Genomic DNA, 9,356 nt, shown 5'->3' with positions numbered 1-9,356 from the left:
AATATTCTGCTATTCTATACTTATGCATGAAAATGGCTTCAAGTGCCTATTGTTAGCAATAGCATATCATCGTAACAATATCACCTTAAATCGCTTCAGAATGAACATTAGTGACAATTAGTGACATAGTATTCATGATGTTTTGAATATGAATGGATTCAAGTATCTACTATTATTGGCTATGGGCAGTTCTTGGCCAAATCGGCTTGAAATGGCTATACATGTCTATCAGTCACTATTATTGGCAATTTATGCAATTGGAGTGTGTATAGATTTGAATGACTTTGTAGGGCCAGCAAGAAGGAGAAGAAGAAGAACCAGGGGCTTGAGATAGAGAGCTCGAGACCGAACACACCATCGCGGACTGTCGACCGAGATGCAATGTACATATAAGTAAATATATGAAGGGCAGATTTATTGACCAGGTGACAAGAGGACTCGATTTTTGTTTTGCCTACCTTGACGATCTCCTCGTTGCAAGCAGAAATAAAGAAGAACACCTTGAGCACCTCCGCCTTCTCATGACACGTCTGGAGGAGAACGGCGTCATCATCAACCTAAAGAAATGCCAGTTCGGCGTTCAGGAATTGATTTTCCTTGGGCATCGCCTTGAAACCAACGGCATTAGACCACTACCGGATAAAGTAGACGCAATTATTCGTTTTCCAAAGCCCCAGAACCTCAAGAAATTGAGAGAATTCCTGGGATTGATAAATTTTTTCCGGCGTTTTCTTCCTAACTGTGCTACTACCATCCAGCCTCTTACAGAGGCCCTGTCTCCTAAGAACAACAGTCAGACCAAGAACTTCAAAATCTACGCTCTGGACACACCGCGCTCAGGTTCGAAGATCTTCATCTTCCATGGTGCAGTGCCACTCTAACGTGCGACATCTCTACAGGCACACCACGGCCGTTTGTTCCTCAGCAGTTCCGTCGTCAAATCTTCACGGCTCTGCACTCACTCGCACACCCTGGCATTCGGCCCACACAACGCCTAGTCACATCACGATTCGTCTGGCCCAAAATCAATGTCGATGTTCGCACATGGACACGTACTTGTCAGCAGTGCCAAAAGGCAAAGATTAATCGTCATACCGTTGCGCCAGTCGCCAGGTTCAAGCTCCCAGATACCAGATTTTCCGAAGTTCATATCGACCTTGTTGGACCATTACCACCTTCAAATGGATTTACGTACATTCTCACGTGCGTTGATCGATTCACACGCTGGCCAGAAGCAACACCACTAACCAATATCACAGCTGAAGAGGTCGCCCAAGCCTTCATGACAACATGGGTCGCACGCTTCGGCGTACCAGACAAAATCACAACTGACAGAGGCCGACAGTTCGAGTCCCGCCTTTTTGCACAACTCCTACGGATTTTAGGAGCAACGCGAATCCGCACCACGTCCTATCACCCGGCCTCAAACGGTCTAGTGGAACGGTTTCATCGGCAACTGAAGACATCGCTAAAGGCCTGCAAAAATCCAACAAACTGGTCAGAAGCACTCCCACTCGTTTTACTGGGTCTTCGTGCGGTCTACAAAGCAGACCTCTCCTCCACACCGGCTGAACTCGTTTATGGTACGACCCTAAGGCTGCCAGGCGAGTTTTTCCATACTCTCGAAGAAGATGCGGTACCAGACATGCAGAACTACGTATCAAGACTCAGGACGACGATGAAAGCTTTGCGCCCACCACCTACACGACAACCGCTTAACAGGAAAGTTTTCATGAGCAAAGACTTAGATACGTGTACACACGTTTTCGTTCGCAGAGACGCAATGCGGACACCTCTGCAGGCCCCTTATGACGGACCGTTTTCCGTCATTCAACGGGGCCCCAAGGTTTTCCTTTTAGACCTAGGAAACAGACACGACATGGTGTCTGTTGATCGACTGAAACTCGCGTACATTGAGAGTGTACAGGTTTCGCCCCAGACACCATTGAAACCATCGTTGCGACAACCTCCACGACTTCAGACCAAGTCATCAATTTGCCGACATGTGCATTGGCAAACCGTGCCTTGGCCTTCCCGGAGGGGGGAGTAATGTAGGGCCAGCAAGAAGGAGAAGAAGAACCAGGGGCTTGAGATAGAGAGCTCGAGACCGAACACACCATCGCGGAGTGTCGACCGAGATGGAATGTACATATAAGTAAATATATGAAGGGCAGATGAACAACCCTTCAACTTCAACTGGATAATATTGGTTATAGGCATCTATTCTTGACTTGGTTGGCTTGGATTGGCTATTATTGGCTATAATCATCTGTTCCTGAATTGACTGGCTTGAATTGGCTACAAATGGCTTAAAGTTACTAGTATGTATAATTAGCAGCTATTTCTTCGTCTACAAACTGAAATGGCTTCATGTGGCTAGTTTTGGCTATTACCATCTATTTTTTTACCAGACTGGCTTCAACTGGCTATGAATGGCTATTCGTGAATATAGTTGACAATTCTATGCTATTTCGGTGATTATGATTGAAAATTACTTCAAATGGCTATTATTGGCTATTAGCATCTATTTTTATTGAATGGCTTGAAATGGCTATACATGGCTATCAGTAACTATTATTTACAATTTTTGCAATTGGAGTGTGTATAGATTTGAATGACTTTAACCATTCATTTTTATGAATGGCTATTCGTGAATATAGTTGACAATTCTATGCTATTTCGGTGATTATGATTGAAAATGACTTCAAATGGCTATTATTGGCTATTAGCATCTATTTTATTAGATTGGCTTGAAATGGCTATACATGGCTATCAGTAACTATTATTTACAATTTATGCAATTGGAGTGTGTATAGATTTGAATGACTTTAAGTGGATATCATTGGCTATAGGCATCTATTCTTGACTTGGTTCTTGGATTGGCTATTATTCCCTATATTCATCTGTTCCCGACCTGGGTGACTTGAATTGGCTACAAATGGCTTAAAGTGACTAGTATTAATAATTAGCAGCTATTTCTTTGTCTACAGACTGAAATGAATTCATGTGGCTAGTTTTGGCTATTACCATATATTTTTACCAGACTGGCTTCGAATGGCTATAAATGGCTATTCATGAATACCCATTGAATGGCTATGAATGGCTATTCATGAATATCCACAATTATACTTGCTATAGCCTTTGCTAGCCCATTGAAGCCAATCTGGTCAAAAATGAATCATAATAGCCAACAACAGCTATTTAAAGCCAGTCCGGTTAGTAAACACGAAAATTGCTCATTACTACCAAGACTAGCCACTAATAGCCATTTGTAGCTATTTCAAGCCAATTTAATAAGGAATAAATGCTTATAGTCAATAATAGCCACTTGAAGCCAGTTTCGTCCATAAACAATAAAATATCACAAAATTGTCAATTATACTCACGAATAGCCATTGTAAGCCATTTGAGGCGATTCTGGCCAGAAATAGATGCTAATAGCCAGCAATAGCCACTAAAAGCCATTCCAGTTAGTAAACATAAAACCTGCTTAAAAATATCAACACTAGTCACTACTAGCCATTTGTAGCAATTTTAAGCCAATCTAAATGCTTATAGCCAGTAATATCCACTTGTAACCAGTTTCATCCAAAAACACTGAAATAGCACATGATTGTCATTTATACTCACTAATTGCCATAGCTAGCCATTTAAGTCAATCTGGTCAGAAATATATGATAAAAGCCAACAATAGCCACTTAAAGCGATTCCTGTTGGTAAACCCAAAAATCCCTCATAACTATTAACACTAGTCACTAATTACCATTTGTAGCCAAATCAAGCCATTGCAATACAAATAAATGCTTATAGCCAGTAATAGCCACTTGTGGCCAATTTCATCTATAAACACCAGGGGGGTAAAGGTGGGTGAGGAGGAGTGGCAAATCCCGTGCGCCGACACCCGGGGTCCCGAGTGAACGATCGCGAAAGAGAGCGACAGAACACGAGAGAAAGAAAGCAACGTTGCCATGGTAAACGCGAAGAGTGAAAACTCTCAGCAATATAAACAGTGATAATTTAACGTTGTAAGCTAAATTCTGAGCTATTCTAACGCTTATAAAAAGCAATAAAGTCATTACGCTGCATTAACTTCCCTTTTGTCGAAATCTCGGAAATCTGGTTGTTGAGCAGTTTCGTATTCCTCAACCGCGCCCAGCCGCGCCCCACCAGCGAAGCCGGGTATATGGTTTAGTTTAGCGTTAACGCGAGGCCGTACATCTGCGGGCTATGCAAAAAGAAAGCTTCGAAAGGAACGCGAATATCTTTCCACCGGTAAGTTCGTGGATTGTTGAAGTTCGCGAAACTGCTCTGATGATGTAACCGTGTTTGGGACCCCGAGGGTCTGCCTGCATGATCCGCCGCTTGCGGCAGCCAGAATGTATGGGAAAATGGCGGACCTTTTCCTCTAGAGTTAGTATGTATGATCTCTATGATAAACACTGAAATAGCCCATAATTGTCAATTATACTTAGTAATAGCCGTTGCTAGCCATTTGAAGCCAATCTGGTCAGAAATATATGCTAATAGTCAACAATAGACACTAAAAGTCATTCCAGTTGGTAAACACTGTGGGCACCCTGGCGGCTCCCAAGCCAAGTTGCCCGACTGCGAGGCTCAAGCCGAACTTTTCCCGCGTGGCGGCGACGTCACGCCAGCCACGCGCACATCGGATGCGCCGCCTTGATAAGGCAGATCAGAGGCGGCGCACAAAGGGTCGCTGCCTGGACTCCGGCAGCGCCGGTAGCAATGTTAATCGTCTTGTCCACGTCCCATTAAATGTAGTTTCTTGTTGTTGAAACCGTTGGCTCCGTGTTATTCCTCCGGGTCGGGTATGCAGCAAGGCAAACCGACCACAATGGCGCCCAACGTGGGGCCCGAACCCACGACCCCGAGATTAAGAGTCTCGTGCTCTACCGACTGAGCTAGCCGGGCTGCTCGCAGTGGTAGCAGCAGTCCGACGACAGTTGCCTGCTTAGGTCACCCGCACCGAGGTGCCCGTCGGACCGCCTCCAGTGATCGGATAAGGAACCACTATGGGAGGGCCTCCACCAGGCTTGCGGCTGGCTGTTGTCAGGAGGGCTTGTTCCGTTGCGGCGGGGGTCAATGCTGCTGGGCTGCGGGTTTGCGACCGCACCGTGCCAGTTTTCGCCAGCACTTGCAGGAGCAGACTGATGACGATGGTTCGCTTGGGTGGTGATCTCCGTTGGGCCCCAGCTTGCGATAGGGCACGGCCAACGACCTCCCACCTGTCGTGGCGACCCCCGCCCGAAACCCTCACGGGCCTCGCTGTGACCTCCGGGGACCTCTCGGGGAGAGTTAGGCGAACATACGCTTATCCCGCACGGGAGTTCACCATGCATGCCACGCTAACTCTCCTGGTTGACGTGGTGGGGAAGGGAGGTCTCGTTCGGACAGTCCACTTGCGTGGAGGCCTCGGGGCCCCGCCATGCGCATGCCGGCTCGAGCGCGTACTTGGCTGGTGGCGGCGGCACGTAGTTCCGCTCGGCATGAAGAGCTTCCTCGATGAGGCGGGCGCCCCGGGCTAGCTCTTCAAGGGTCTCAAAGGTGCGGTTGATCAGGTAGCCATGGTACCTGGGGTGACACAGTCTTCTGACCCGAGCTACTCTGTCCGATTCCGGTAACTTCGGGTCCGCCCTCTTGAAAAGCTCTTGCATGACCCGAACGTACCGGACCAGACTTTCATCCGGGCGCTACGTCCTGCAAGCATTCCTGCAAGCACAAAAAAAGAAACGCCCCCAAAAACCCAACACAAGCGCGCAAAACGATTGCCGTGGTCACAAAAACACAGTCAGAAACACGCCAATACAACAAACGTCAAGAGGTGACACGAGACGGCGGCAAAGGGCCGGAACCAGAACCAGGGAAACTACTACGGCCGGCGACGCTGAAACCAGACAGCCACTCGCCGACGGCCGTTGCAGTCCCTGGGAGCAGTGAGGCTGTGGCACAGATTCCATCGGTATGTCGAATCCAGCCCGAGCCTAATATCATTGAACCGCGCATGACGATTTCACTGCTCGATTTTCCCATTGCCGCACTTTTGGATTCCGGGGCCGCTATCTCGCTCATAGGGGATTTCGTTTTCGAACTCTGCAAAGCAAAAAAGATAAGCCTCCGGGAGTGCGAAACCCGTTTGCAGCTAGCTTCGGGTACAGCGATAACAGCTGGAGGAGCCGTGAGGCTGCAGATTCGGTTTAATGGAAAGAAGCGGCGTCAGCGATTTCTTTATATGCCAGGACTTGTGGTACCCGTGATCTTGGGCCGAGATTTCATTACAGGCGAAAGCATGACACTCGACTTTTCTGGTGGTGGATACCGGCTGGGACAACAACCGGAGCTGACTCCGTTTACCAAAAGAGTGGACTGCATCCCTAACCCGACCACCGCAGCCCACTTCACCACGGTGCCAGACGTCTTGCCTGTCGGCGTTCCGGACCGTGATACCCCGCAAGCTACGTAAGCTTTTCATCCGATACATGCATAACTCTGCTTTGGCAGGACACAGCAGTGGGAGCGAGACTTACGAAAAGTTATCCCAAATTGCTACCTGGCAAGGCATGAGGCAGGATGTGCTCCGATACGCTCGTAGCTGCTCGGTGTGCCAGAAGGCAAAACCACGTGGTGGCCAGCCCCCCGGTCTCATGCAACCAATCGCGAGTCAGAGCCCTTGGCAGATTTGTTGCTGTGACGTCATGGGCCCCTTCCCACGTAGTACCCGGGGTAATCAGTACTTATTCGTGGTAACCGACCACTTCACGAAGTGGGTCGAGTTATTCCCTTTGCGGAAGCTAGATTCGCAAAAAATCTGGGAGTGTCTACTCGAAACATTCGTTAGGTTTGGCTTTCCCGCACAGCTTGTAAGCGATAATGCCTCCTATCTCACGAGTAAGGTGTTTGTGGACGCATGCGCGGTGCTGGGAATCAAGCACAAAAGAACTTCCCCGTACCACCCGCAAGCAAACATCACGGAAAGGGTAAATCGAAACCTTAAGATGATGCTAGTGGCCTACACCGAGCGCCACAAGGACTGGGACGCGAAACTGCCCGAGCTGGCATTCGCAACCCGTACAACCACTAATCGGTCAACGGGTCTCACTCCTGCCCAATTAAATTTCGGCAAGGAGCTCGCATTCCCGCTTTCTAACAGCCTCCTTTCTACAGAGTCTGGAGGAAGGCTTCGCCCCTACCTGAAGTTCGCAGAGGACCTGCGAAAGCGCTTCTCCGATAACCTAAGAGAGGCCCGAGAAAATCTCGACGTCGCCCGAGTACAGCAGGCAGAACAGTACAACCAGGGGCGACGTGACTTGCAGTTCGAGGTGGGAGAATTTGTACTCCGGCGTACTCACCCACTGAGTGACGCCGCTCGAGGCTTCGCAGCCTCCCTCGCCAACAGGTGGGAAGGTCCGTTTCGCGTGCGTGAAAAGTGCTCGCCACTCACTTACAAACTAGTTAACTGTGAGTCTAGTGAGGAAACCGGACCTGTTCATGTCACCGACCTTAAACGATTTTTCCAAGCAGAAGACGAAGATTCCTCGCAGGACCGGAACGACACTGACGGCAGTCCCGTTCCGGAAACCCCCTTGTCTCCACCAAGGCGGCGGTATAACCTGCGACGTCGGTGACACCAAAGAGAGAGGAACCTTTTTTTTTGTCTCCTTGGCTTTGCCTCTCTCGCATTTTGGGGGTAGTTTTCTACTTCCACGGATCTGCCCCTTTTTCAAGAGAGGGGGGAGAAGATTGTGTGCCCACCTCAGATCCGTTATTTCAAACTTTCTGGAAGGGGTCCGAAGATAACGTCAGGCTCAGCCCTCAACTGAGTCCCATGTCGTCTGCTTCCATGTTTTCTACGAAGCTGACTCATGGACAAAACCGTCGTCACACCCGCCATCTGAACGACACGGCGGCCGGTCTCATCGTGGACCGCGGCCACCCTCTACAGGACCACGGGCAAAGCAGCCACCTGGTGGAGCCCTGATCCCGAACAAGCGACAAGCTGGAGCTGACCGAGCCGCCGCGCTCGTCAGCAGCCGCCGCGCTCGTCCAGCAGGCGCCGGCCGGACTTACAACGTCAGTCCGCCCAACAGCGCTATCCACCCCCTGACGCCCACAACGTCTCCGTCATCGACATGCCGGACGAAGCTTGAGGGGGGGGAAGTGTGGGCACCCTGGCGGCTCCCAAGCCAAGTTGCCCGACTGCGAGGCTCAAGCCGAACTTTTCCCGCGTGGCGGCGACGTCACGCCAGCCACGCGCACATCGGATGCGCCGCCTTGATAAGGCAGATCAGAGGCGGCGCACAAAGGGTCGCTGCCTGGACTCCGGCAGCGCCGGTAGCAATGTTAATCGTCTTGTCCACGTCCCATTAAATGTAGTTTCTTGTTGTTGAAACCGTTGGCTCCGTGTTATTCCTCCGGGTCGGGTATGCAGCAAGGCAAACCGACCACAACACAAAAATCGCTCATAACTATCAACACTAGTCCCTAATAGCCATTTGTGGCCAAATCTTGCCATTGCAATAAAAATAAATGCTTATAGCCAGTTATAGCCACTTGTGGCCATTTTCATACATAAACACTGAAATAGCACATAATTGTCAATTATACTCACTAACAGCCATTGCTAGCCATTGGAAGCCAATCTGGCCAGAAATAGATGCTAATAGCCAAGAATAGTCGCTTAGTTATTCCAGTTAGTAAACACTAAAACGCCCATAAATATCAACACTAGTCACTTATAGCCATTTGTACCCATTTCAATCAAATTTATCTAAAATTTGATGCATAAGCAAATATTAGCCGCTTGAAGCCATACTCATTTTTAAGCACCAAAATAGCACATAATTTTTTAATGATCTCATCAATATCCATCAGCAGCCATTTCAATTCAATCTGATCAAAAACAAATACAATTAGCCAACATTATCCACTTGAAGCCATTCCATTTCGCAAATATAAAAATAGCTCAAGCAAGAGACCCTTTCCGGAATTCAGTCTGGCCACCTTGATCACTATCATCATCATCTGAAAACGGTATATGTGCTATACTAATGGCGGCCTTCTGTTTACTGATGAAAGAAGAAGATGAAGATGCTCCTGAGCAGATGATTCGAGGCCTATTCATTCTAGGTGTTAGCGCGACGTGAAGCAGGAATTGGAAGCAAGAGCTGCGTAAGCGTTCATTTCTTACTCAGTCTCAGTCAATCTGTTAGTAGCACTCAATCGGCTCCAAAGCCTCTTGATGTATAGGACTCTATCAAGGCGTCTATGTGGGTTGGCGCTTCGTTCCGACAGGCTGTATTTGTTTCGCCAGCGACACTAAAAGAGATTGAAAAATAATT

General features: G+C 48.5%; 1 non-coding gene across 1 annotated transcript; it reads right to left on the bottom strand.

Annotated features, from left to right (window-relative positions):
• Positions 1–4,859: 4,859 nt before the first annotated feature.
• On the bottom strand, positions 4,860–4,932 carry Trnak-cuu. Its single transcript has one exon. It is a non-coding gene; the product is annotated as a tRNA-Lys (tRNA).
• Positions 4,933–9,356: the final 4,424 nt, after the last annotated feature.

Source organism: Ixodes scapularis, unplaced genomic scaffold (genome assembly GCF_016920785.2).
Source record: "Ixodes scapularis isolate PalLabHiFi unplaced genomic scaffold, ASM1692078v2 PGA_scaffold11__112_contigs__length_91849675, whole genome shotgun sequence".
Classification (NCBI taxonomy): domain Eukaryota; kingdom Metazoa; phylum Arthropoda; class Arachnida; order Ixodida; family Ixodidae; genus Ixodes; species Ixodes scapularis.
This window is presented reverse-complemented; position numbering and strand designations above follow the sequence as displayed.